This window comes from Alligator mississippiensis, chromosome 4 (genome assembly GCF_030867095.1).
Source record: "Alligator mississippiensis isolate rAllMis1 chromosome 4, rAllMis1, whole genome shotgun sequence".
Classification (NCBI taxonomy): domain Eukaryota; kingdom Metazoa; phylum Chordata; order Crocodylia; family Alligatoridae; genus Alligator; species Alligator mississippiensis.
The window spans coordinates 96875440-96884159 of record NC_081827.1 but is presented as its reverse complement, the minus strand read 5'-3'; positions in this window follow the sequence as shown (position 1 = coordinate 96884159).

The following is an 8720-nucleotide window of genomic DNA, read 5'->3' as shown; positions in this document are numbered from 1 at the left end:
ATATATAATCTAAACATCCTTTGCTGCAACTTGTGATCACTGCTCCTTGTTCTGTCGTCTGCCACCACTAAGAACAGTCCAGCTCCCTCTTTTGAACCTCCCTTCAGGTAGTTGAAGGCTGCTATTAAATCCCAACTCGGTCTTCTCTTTTCCAGACTAAATAAGCCCAGTTCCTGCATCTGCCCCTGCCCTGCACAGGCTCCACTTGTCTCTGCTCTGGCAACAGTGGAGGGAGGTGGGCACATGCCCCACCTTCCAGTTTGGAAAAGGTGATCAGCCTACCTTCACGTAGTTGAGGGCTGTTTTTAAATCTCCCCTTTCTGTAGCGGCGGGCCCAAGACTGCACACAGTTTGTCCAGTGTCTCCCGCCTTCTCTTCCCCCAACAGTCCTCCTCCTCCCCCCTCCCCGCCCCCCCGCAGGAAAGTGTTGCCACCCCTTGTTAAAAAGAAACACACTGGAGGAAGAGCACCAGTCCTACAGAATCATGTTTGCAGCCTGGCAGGTTTGGGGCTATTCCTAGAGCACATTTCAGACATCCCATTCAGGGCAATAGCCTCCCCCCACCATTTAGTTAGCTTGCACATGCCCTGGGGGCTGGCATTCCTGCCAGGGGACTTGGAAGAACAAGCCATCAAGAGTGACAATAGCCCTCCATGGTCCTGACTCACTCAAAGTTTCCAGCTGAGTTTTCTCTGAGTTGAACTCCAGGATCAACAAATCTCACCCTGCCCCCTCGTACAGAAGGCATCCAAAAACGGATGCCTTCCAGGAGGCTCAGGAATCCATATTTAGGTACCTCAATAAAAAGCTTTATTTCCAAGAGCACTGAGCTCCCAGCAGGATCTGCTTCCCAAGGGAGCTACCAGCTGCTTAAAGACCCTTATTTAAGCACCTACAACCAGATTTAGTCATCTCATTTTTAGTCACCTTGTTCTTGAAAATCTTGGTTTTGTTTAATAGGCTGAGGGAAACCTGCCACTGCTCTGGGGAGTCAGGGATGTGGCATAGAGCCTTCCAGGGCAAAGCAAGAGGTTCAGGGCTCAGCCCTAGGTCACTAGAGACCAAATGCCCTTGCTATTGGGTTCTAGCCTGGCTCTTATACGATGCCCATGGCTCTGATTTGAATGTCAGTAAAGCTACAAGATTTGCCTCTTGCAACATCCACCCTTCTTGATTCCTCTTTGTGGAAAGAAAAACCTGTGTGCACTGCTGTGGGGGAGGGCTGGTTTTTGCTTTGACATGCTACAGCAGAAGGCGGGGGGCACATATACCCCTTGCACTAGGAGCAGGGAGTGGCATGGTCTGAGGCAGGAACAAATTGCATAGTCCTGGATGAGTGTGCTGTTACCTTCTGGTGGTCCCTGGACAAATCCAGGCGTGTGCCAGTCTTTCTCCTTCTGGGGAGAGCCCAGGTGTCTCAGTCTAATGCTTAGGAAGTGATGACTCAAAACAAGGCACTGCCACACAGCGATGCCCCCAGCCAGTTCCATACACCTTAGCCCTGGTGACGGTGTCCACATGCCATGCTGCACAGGCCCATTAACCCTTCCTAAAACCCTTTGCCAGCTCCAGCTAAATCCAGGATATTGAGAGCCACCCTGCAGGTCACTGAGGATACAGGGGATGAATTCAGCAGTGCACTTAAAACAGCATTGAAGCTACAGTAGCATCTGGTAGGCCACAGAGAAACAAACAGGTGAGTGTATTGGCAGGACAAGGGATGTGTATTAGGAAAAGGCCTCTCTGTAGCCATTTCTTCCTCTATTTTGACCTTCCAGTTTTGCTCCTTTTACTTATTACTATTCTGGGACATGCTCTGGCCAGTGTGTGGCTTCCTCCATCACTACTTATTGTCAGAGGAGGAAGGAAAGCTTTGTGGTCAGAGACCTGGACTGAATCCTGATCAGGCTGGACTGACTCTTACCTTTGCTATAGATCTCTTGGGGTGAAATATTTACCCTTTTCTGCTTCAGTTCCCTATATGAAAAGTGAGGTTAATGCTTCCGCATCTCCTACTCCTGCACGCGCGTGCGTGTTGTCTATTTATATTGTCAGCTTCTCAGGGCAGGGCCTGTCTCTTGCTGTTTGTACAGTGCCCAGCACTAGGGAGCCCCAGGGTCCCCCAGGCACTGTGGTTGTATAAATAATTATAATAATAATATGAACAGAAAAGCAAAGGATTAAATGGGCCATGGAGACTCCGCTTCTCCAAGTCAATATTGAAGCTGAGTGGGGAGCTTGTCTTTACTGCCGTCGTCCCTCCTTGCAGATGAGGAGAGAACTGCATGGACAGGAACCTGGTTCTTTTCACCAGTGCCAAATTCACCCATAAAATTGCCTGCCATAATTAGAAACTCAGTCCTTCCCAGAAACTGATCCTTCACCTGGGACATTCTGTATGGCAGCCAGATCACACCCCCCCCCCCTCCCTTATGCTGTGAGGAGAGAGAGAGAAAGAGGGAGAGAGAAAGGGGGAGCTTCCCCACTCAGCTCACCTGACACAATCTACTCATCCTGCATAAACCGCACAAAACAGCATGACATGGAAGAACAGTGCCATACCATGCACTGCATAGGAAAAGTATCCCACTGGCCAGGGAGAGACAAAATACACACTCACCGTCCCCTTCATGAATGATAATGACATCCCCTGCCTCTCATATCAGGCCAAAGCTTCCGGAAACCAGGCACAGGGATGGCCCCCTCCGCAGAAGGGATGGAACGCGGCCGTGTTTCTACACAGGAGGAATTCAGTGCATAAAATACATAGGGAGAAGGGGATTAGGATAAACACTCACAGCTTTGAATATCTACTTCACATTAGTGCCACATCAGCCCATTTTGGCAGCACATAGCAATACAGGCACAATACAATAATATTCAGTCTCTTCTTGTTTTGAATTAGTTGAAACTGCAGGAAAACATTAGGTAGACAGAATTTAACCCAGGCCAAACAACTGACTGAACTTGCTAGACTTAAACTAAATGCTATGACACTTTTAATGATTATTAGAAAATAGGGCCTCTTCTTTGACTCTTACCAAAGAAAGCACAGCCAGCAGCTCTGGAGCCACCATTAGAGATCGCTGTTTCTTTGCTGACTGTCTCAACAGCCAGACTGGCTACTCTGCAGCAAGAGGGCCACGAGTGGCATAGGTTGCCTCTGTGCATGGCATACAACAGATTAGGGAGGGAAGAGGCAGCAGAGTGGCAGATAGGGCAGGAAGCAGAAGGCAGAGCAGCAGATCAGGCAGGGAGCACAGGGCAGAAAGCATAAAGCGGTTGGGAAACTTGGACAGGGAGCACAGAGAAGGGAGCAGAAAGCAGAGCAGAGAGAAGGAGGGAGCACTTGGGGCAGGTATGGGAGTAATTGGTGGCATGCCTGCCCAGAAAGATTGGGCCCACTGCTGTATAGAAAGAGGGTGCCCTTCCTGTAGCCTCCAGAGTTTTCTTTGGAGTAGAATATTATAGAATAGAATATTATATAATATATTATTATATTATTATATATAATATATAATAATATAATTATTATATATATATTATATAATACAATATTATATATATCCAAATAGTCACAAAACCCCAAATGACTTCTAGCTATGTGTGTAGTATTATGGGGAGTTACCCGAGAACACCCTGTGTATACATTCCTCTAAACAGCCCCCCTTGGAGGGCAGACAGTTCAGATTTTACAAGCAGGGCTGTGTTTGGTTCTGATACAGTTTTTCTTAACAGGAACTGTGCTAATCTCTAGGAAAGTTTGTTGCCTGTCTGAGTGCTGACTGGAATAATCTCAGCGTCAGGGCCGCAGTTACAGTCACACATGCAAACAAAACCAGCCATGGCTCGGGCAGTGCACAAGCAGCCTAAGAAAGGAATTAGACAAAATTAAGGAGATTGCTGTAGTTGAGTTGCCTGGAATCAACTAGGGAAGAATGAATGTTTCTGAGGGCTGGATGGATTTCCTGCAGCATGAAGCATTGATTTTCGAGGGTCCCCTTAAATCCAAAGAGGAGGAGGGAAAATGCTGCTATTGGCTGCTAATCTGGGTTGGAGTGAAAGCTAGAGACATTTCTAATACTTGGATTAACAAGCCAGCTACAGGGGAGAAATGAGCCAATGGCGTGGTGGTCTGCCTTTGGTTAATACTCCCTACCACTCTAGCATAAATGCTTGCAAATTACACAGTAACAAGCAGGGAGCAGGGAGCAGGGTTAACGTTTCTATTTAGAAACTGCCACAGATGCCCTAAAAACATAGAGCCAGAGTCAGGGAACCACAGCCAAAACCTGGCCCACGGTTCAAATGAGATGCCCAGCAAGACTCTGCATTCCTCAAAGTGAAGCAACTCATTACCAGTGCAGGAGTGTTGTAAAATAAATGATGAGGAGATATAACTAGGTGATGCTCCCAAACAGGGTGATCTATTTACTGTTTGAAGAAAAAAACAGTAATCTATGCATCCAAGCCGCTAAACCTTCATGCAAATAAATTGCCCAGAATGAGAAAGGAACGCCCTGTTTATGAGCACACACAGGAAGGTGTATAGGGCAGAAGCAGACTCTGGACATAACCCTTTGAGGCCACTGTGAAGATAATCGCTCTTGTGCCAGCACCACCAAGACTACAAGAGAGTAATGTTGTGCTTGAAGAAATGTGATCCTGTAGTTAAACAGAGACTAGGGAAGGAAATACCAACTGCTGACACTATAAGCAGATTGTTTGTGGCAGGCCATAACAACATGGAGGTGTCATCTGAGGCACTAGTCCTGGCCAGTTTGTCATGACCCAATGATTTTGTGTGTGCTTCGGCACTGCAAAATTATTTCCCGCCACATGGAGCTTTCTTTGCACAGTGCAATTCTCAGCTGCAGAGAGAAAACCCTGGTGCAAAGGAGTGCCTGCCGCTTGCATGCAAATTCGTACCCCACTATTGGCTGTTTCTAAATTATTCCCACGTGGCGCCTAGCTATTGGCTTCCTAGCCGTATAAGAGGCTTGAGCAGTTTCCACCCAAGTCGGAGATCTCCGAGAATCTCAGGAGGATCCTGAGAACCCCGATTCCGAGAATTCCGGGAGAAATCCGAGAGAATTCCGGCAAGGAGTCCACGATTACCTCGTGGATTTCTACGTAAATCTCGGACCGAATGGTGGTTTGATCACCCATCAAGAGTCTCTCCCCGTCGCCGCACGATCCCTCGACGTACCCTACCCTACGTGCTCGTCGAGAGTCACCTTTCGGACTCTCATTTCGGTCGTTCCACAGAGCCTAGCAAACTCCGTGAGTGTGTATGCAGAGCTCTGTTCGTGTTTGTTTTGTGGAGCCTAGCAAACTCCACGTGTGTCTTTTTGTAACTGCAACTCAAGAAAGTTTTTCCTGCCTGCACCGCGACCACCTACGGTGTAAGTAAAACAATCTTTAATCAACCTCTACGCGTCAGTGTCTAGTTCTAGTTCGCCGTGCCGACCTTTTCCCCGGCCCACGTGCCTGGGCTGCTGGCCACAGCCCCTCGGCCTCGACACAGTTAACTTGAATCCAATGAGAAATCAGCAGAACTATGGGTGGTGACCAGGCTGGAGTCCTCCGTTATCCTCATAACTGGAAACTTTCATTTTCAAAAGACAAAAGCATGAACTGCTGCCATCACAAAATGCTGAGGTGGGAAAACAAACAAAAAGGGACTACTTGTAGGCTGGGGACCCCACCTGGCTATGGTATGAGATCTCCTGCCCACCCACTAAGGAAGCATTCTTTGTACCAACTTGGCCACTTATAAATTAGCTGTTACTGCCGGAAGTCGTCAGTTCAGATAAAGCTAAGAGAAACTTAAAGGCTAATGAAGGCTGTTAAACAGATATTATGGCAGACACTTTAGAGCTATACCTCTTCTCCAGGAAGGAGAGGGAGAGTGCATTTGCAGAACACTAAATATCAATGTTCCTGGTCATGCTCCAGGCTCTGACAGCTTATTTGTGGTATCACCTGTGTCAGGTACTGTTTAAATACCTGTATCCGAGCCCTGGTTCCCCTCAAGTTTATACCAGTGTGAATCAAGGGAGGCATACCTGCATAACATGGGCATAAATAGCAAGGCAGGTGGTTCTTGCATGTAGGTTGGTGTGGATGGAACGCCCTTCCTCAGGGTGGTTGCACTATGGATTGCTTTCAGAGTAAAATGTAGCATTTTCTGAGTTTCACTAGATCCTCCATAGTATATGAACATGTAAAAGTTGGTACCTCATAGTGCTGCCAGGTGCTGGATAAACATGCCACACAGGACAGTCCTTGTCCTGAGAAGCTTATGAACTCAGTGGACCAGGTAATTGGGAAAAAGCATTAGTATCCTCATTGCACAGCTGGAGAACTGGGAAAGAAAGGAATTGAGGATTTCCTCTGCCACTCATGGCACTCCCAGGCCATGGCTGATGCATGGTGTTTTAGATGGCTTTCTTTCCTGCTTTGACTCCCAATGGGCTTTCCCTTTGGCAACCACACACCAGAAAATGGACTGACATGTCCCTGCATAGGCTATACGTAGCCCTGTGCAACATGAGACATGGGTACATTGCTTACAAACCTGGCCATTTTCAAAGGGCCTGTGGCTAAGGGGCAACAGCAGACCTGAAGCCCATCCTTGAGTGACATATTATAATATGAATGTTTGCAGATGCTGTGGCTGGTTTGGTCAGCAGGCCAGAGAAACCCGTACATCTGTCTAACTGGACACAATCAGTAAGAACAAGGCAGCCTCATTAGACAGGGCTAGAACAGTTTCTGCCATGGGAAAAAAGGAGATAAGAAGCCTTCCCTATTGCCCTGTTACTTTCTCAGAGATATAACTAATATAACTAATTGGCACCATCTTGGCCCATAAAAAAAATCTAGTTTAATCTGGTTTGGGAAGTTTCAGTGAAACAAAAATAATTAAACAGATCAAGGATCATTTTTTTCGAATAGTAAGATTGTTTACCAGCCATATTTAACCTTCATACATTCCCATAGGGTAATTTCCTACCCCAGCTGCATATTTTGTGCAGTATCTTAAAGTTAATTAAATCTAAAAAAAATGTCTTTTTAGGACATTGTCACTGGCACTACAGTGCACAATATTCCCAAAGAACAGCCAGCTTACATGAGTGGTTTGCTCTCTGTGGATGAAGAACTGCCCAGGGCAACATGTTACCCCAGGCATGAATGTGTCTTTCCATATGGGGTAACAACTTACCCTAAGACCATGTTAATGTTAATAATTTCTGTATAAATGACAGGCCTAGGTTTGGCCACTTTGGGTGGATGCATCTGAAAGGACAGCATGCATTCATTCACACCTCATTCATGTCCACTTCAGTTATCCACGGTAGCTAATGGATGGCCATCCTCCACTCTGCTTTTGCTTTTGATGGGGAGCTCACCTTATTTTCCTATGTTCCAAAGAAGTCCAAAGTTGTGCTGTTGCTGTCAAGCATGCACTATGAACTGTCAATGGGTAGAGAGCAAAGAAAGCTGGACATCATCCATGACTACAATAAAAACAAGGGTGGGGTGGATAACCTTGGCCACTTAATCTGTATGACCACCTGCAAATGGAATATCAACAGGTGGCCAATGACACTATTTTTCAATATGCTGGATGTGGCTGCCATTGCCAGGCTCATCATTGGCTAGGCCACAAAGCAAATTGGAAGCAAAGAAGACGGCCTTTTTTCTTCAGGAACTGGAGAACAGTTCATCGACAGACAAATAAAACAAAAAAGGATGGATACACGTAATCTGTCTAAGTCCATCAAGTTTGGTATGACTGTCCTACATTACAAATTGCCACAGCGCTCCCCAGTAGAACCTTCTGCAAGCATGAGTGGACGTTGTGCTTTTTGTCCAAAGACAGATGACCGCAAAACCTGGAAATGATACGAAGATTGTAAGCGATTTGCTTGTGTGCGCCACAGTACATCACTGCTGCTTTGTGAGGAATGCAATATTTAGTTAAAACGGTTAGGAAATGTTTTTGGAAGTAATTGCTAGTTTGAAAACTGTGTGAATTGCAGACTTAGCAAATTATTCATTCACGTTTTGAAACGCTAAAAAAAATTTAAATTTTGTTCATAGTTCTAGTTAAATAATATTTTAGGTTCAAATAATCATAAGTACTCTTTCAAACAATCTGTATGTCTAATAAATAGTTTTTGGTACATTCATACTGGTGTCACTGGTTCCATTTTGTTCATGTGGGTAGGTTAATAAGTTACCCCATGAGACCAACAATGGTTACTGTCTCATGAGAATGGATGAGGGTTAAATAGTGGGTACAGGCTGGGAGGAATGTCTACATGATGCCTGCTGGACCATTTGCCTGCCTGCAGGATTGTCTGGAGGACCCCCCTACTGTGGAGACCATGAGCCTGGCCAGCTTCACTTTGCAGCAGTTAAGACCCGTCCTGTAAGATTACGCTTCTCCTTGGCACGAATCTTGCAGTAACTCTGTTTGTCAATTAATCCAAAAACTTCTCCTGTTGGTTGGAATGACCCAAGGGTCTGTTTTAAATCCTTTTCACCTTCCATCCCATTTAAAAGTTGTTAGCATCTGCAAACACTGAGGGTCACTCATGTGGCTTCACAGTGTGTTAGCTGCTGCTGAGGGCTCTGCAGTGACCTGCCTGACAGGAGCCAGTGGATTCCAGAGCTCCGGATCCTTCTACGTTGACGACACACTGATGGC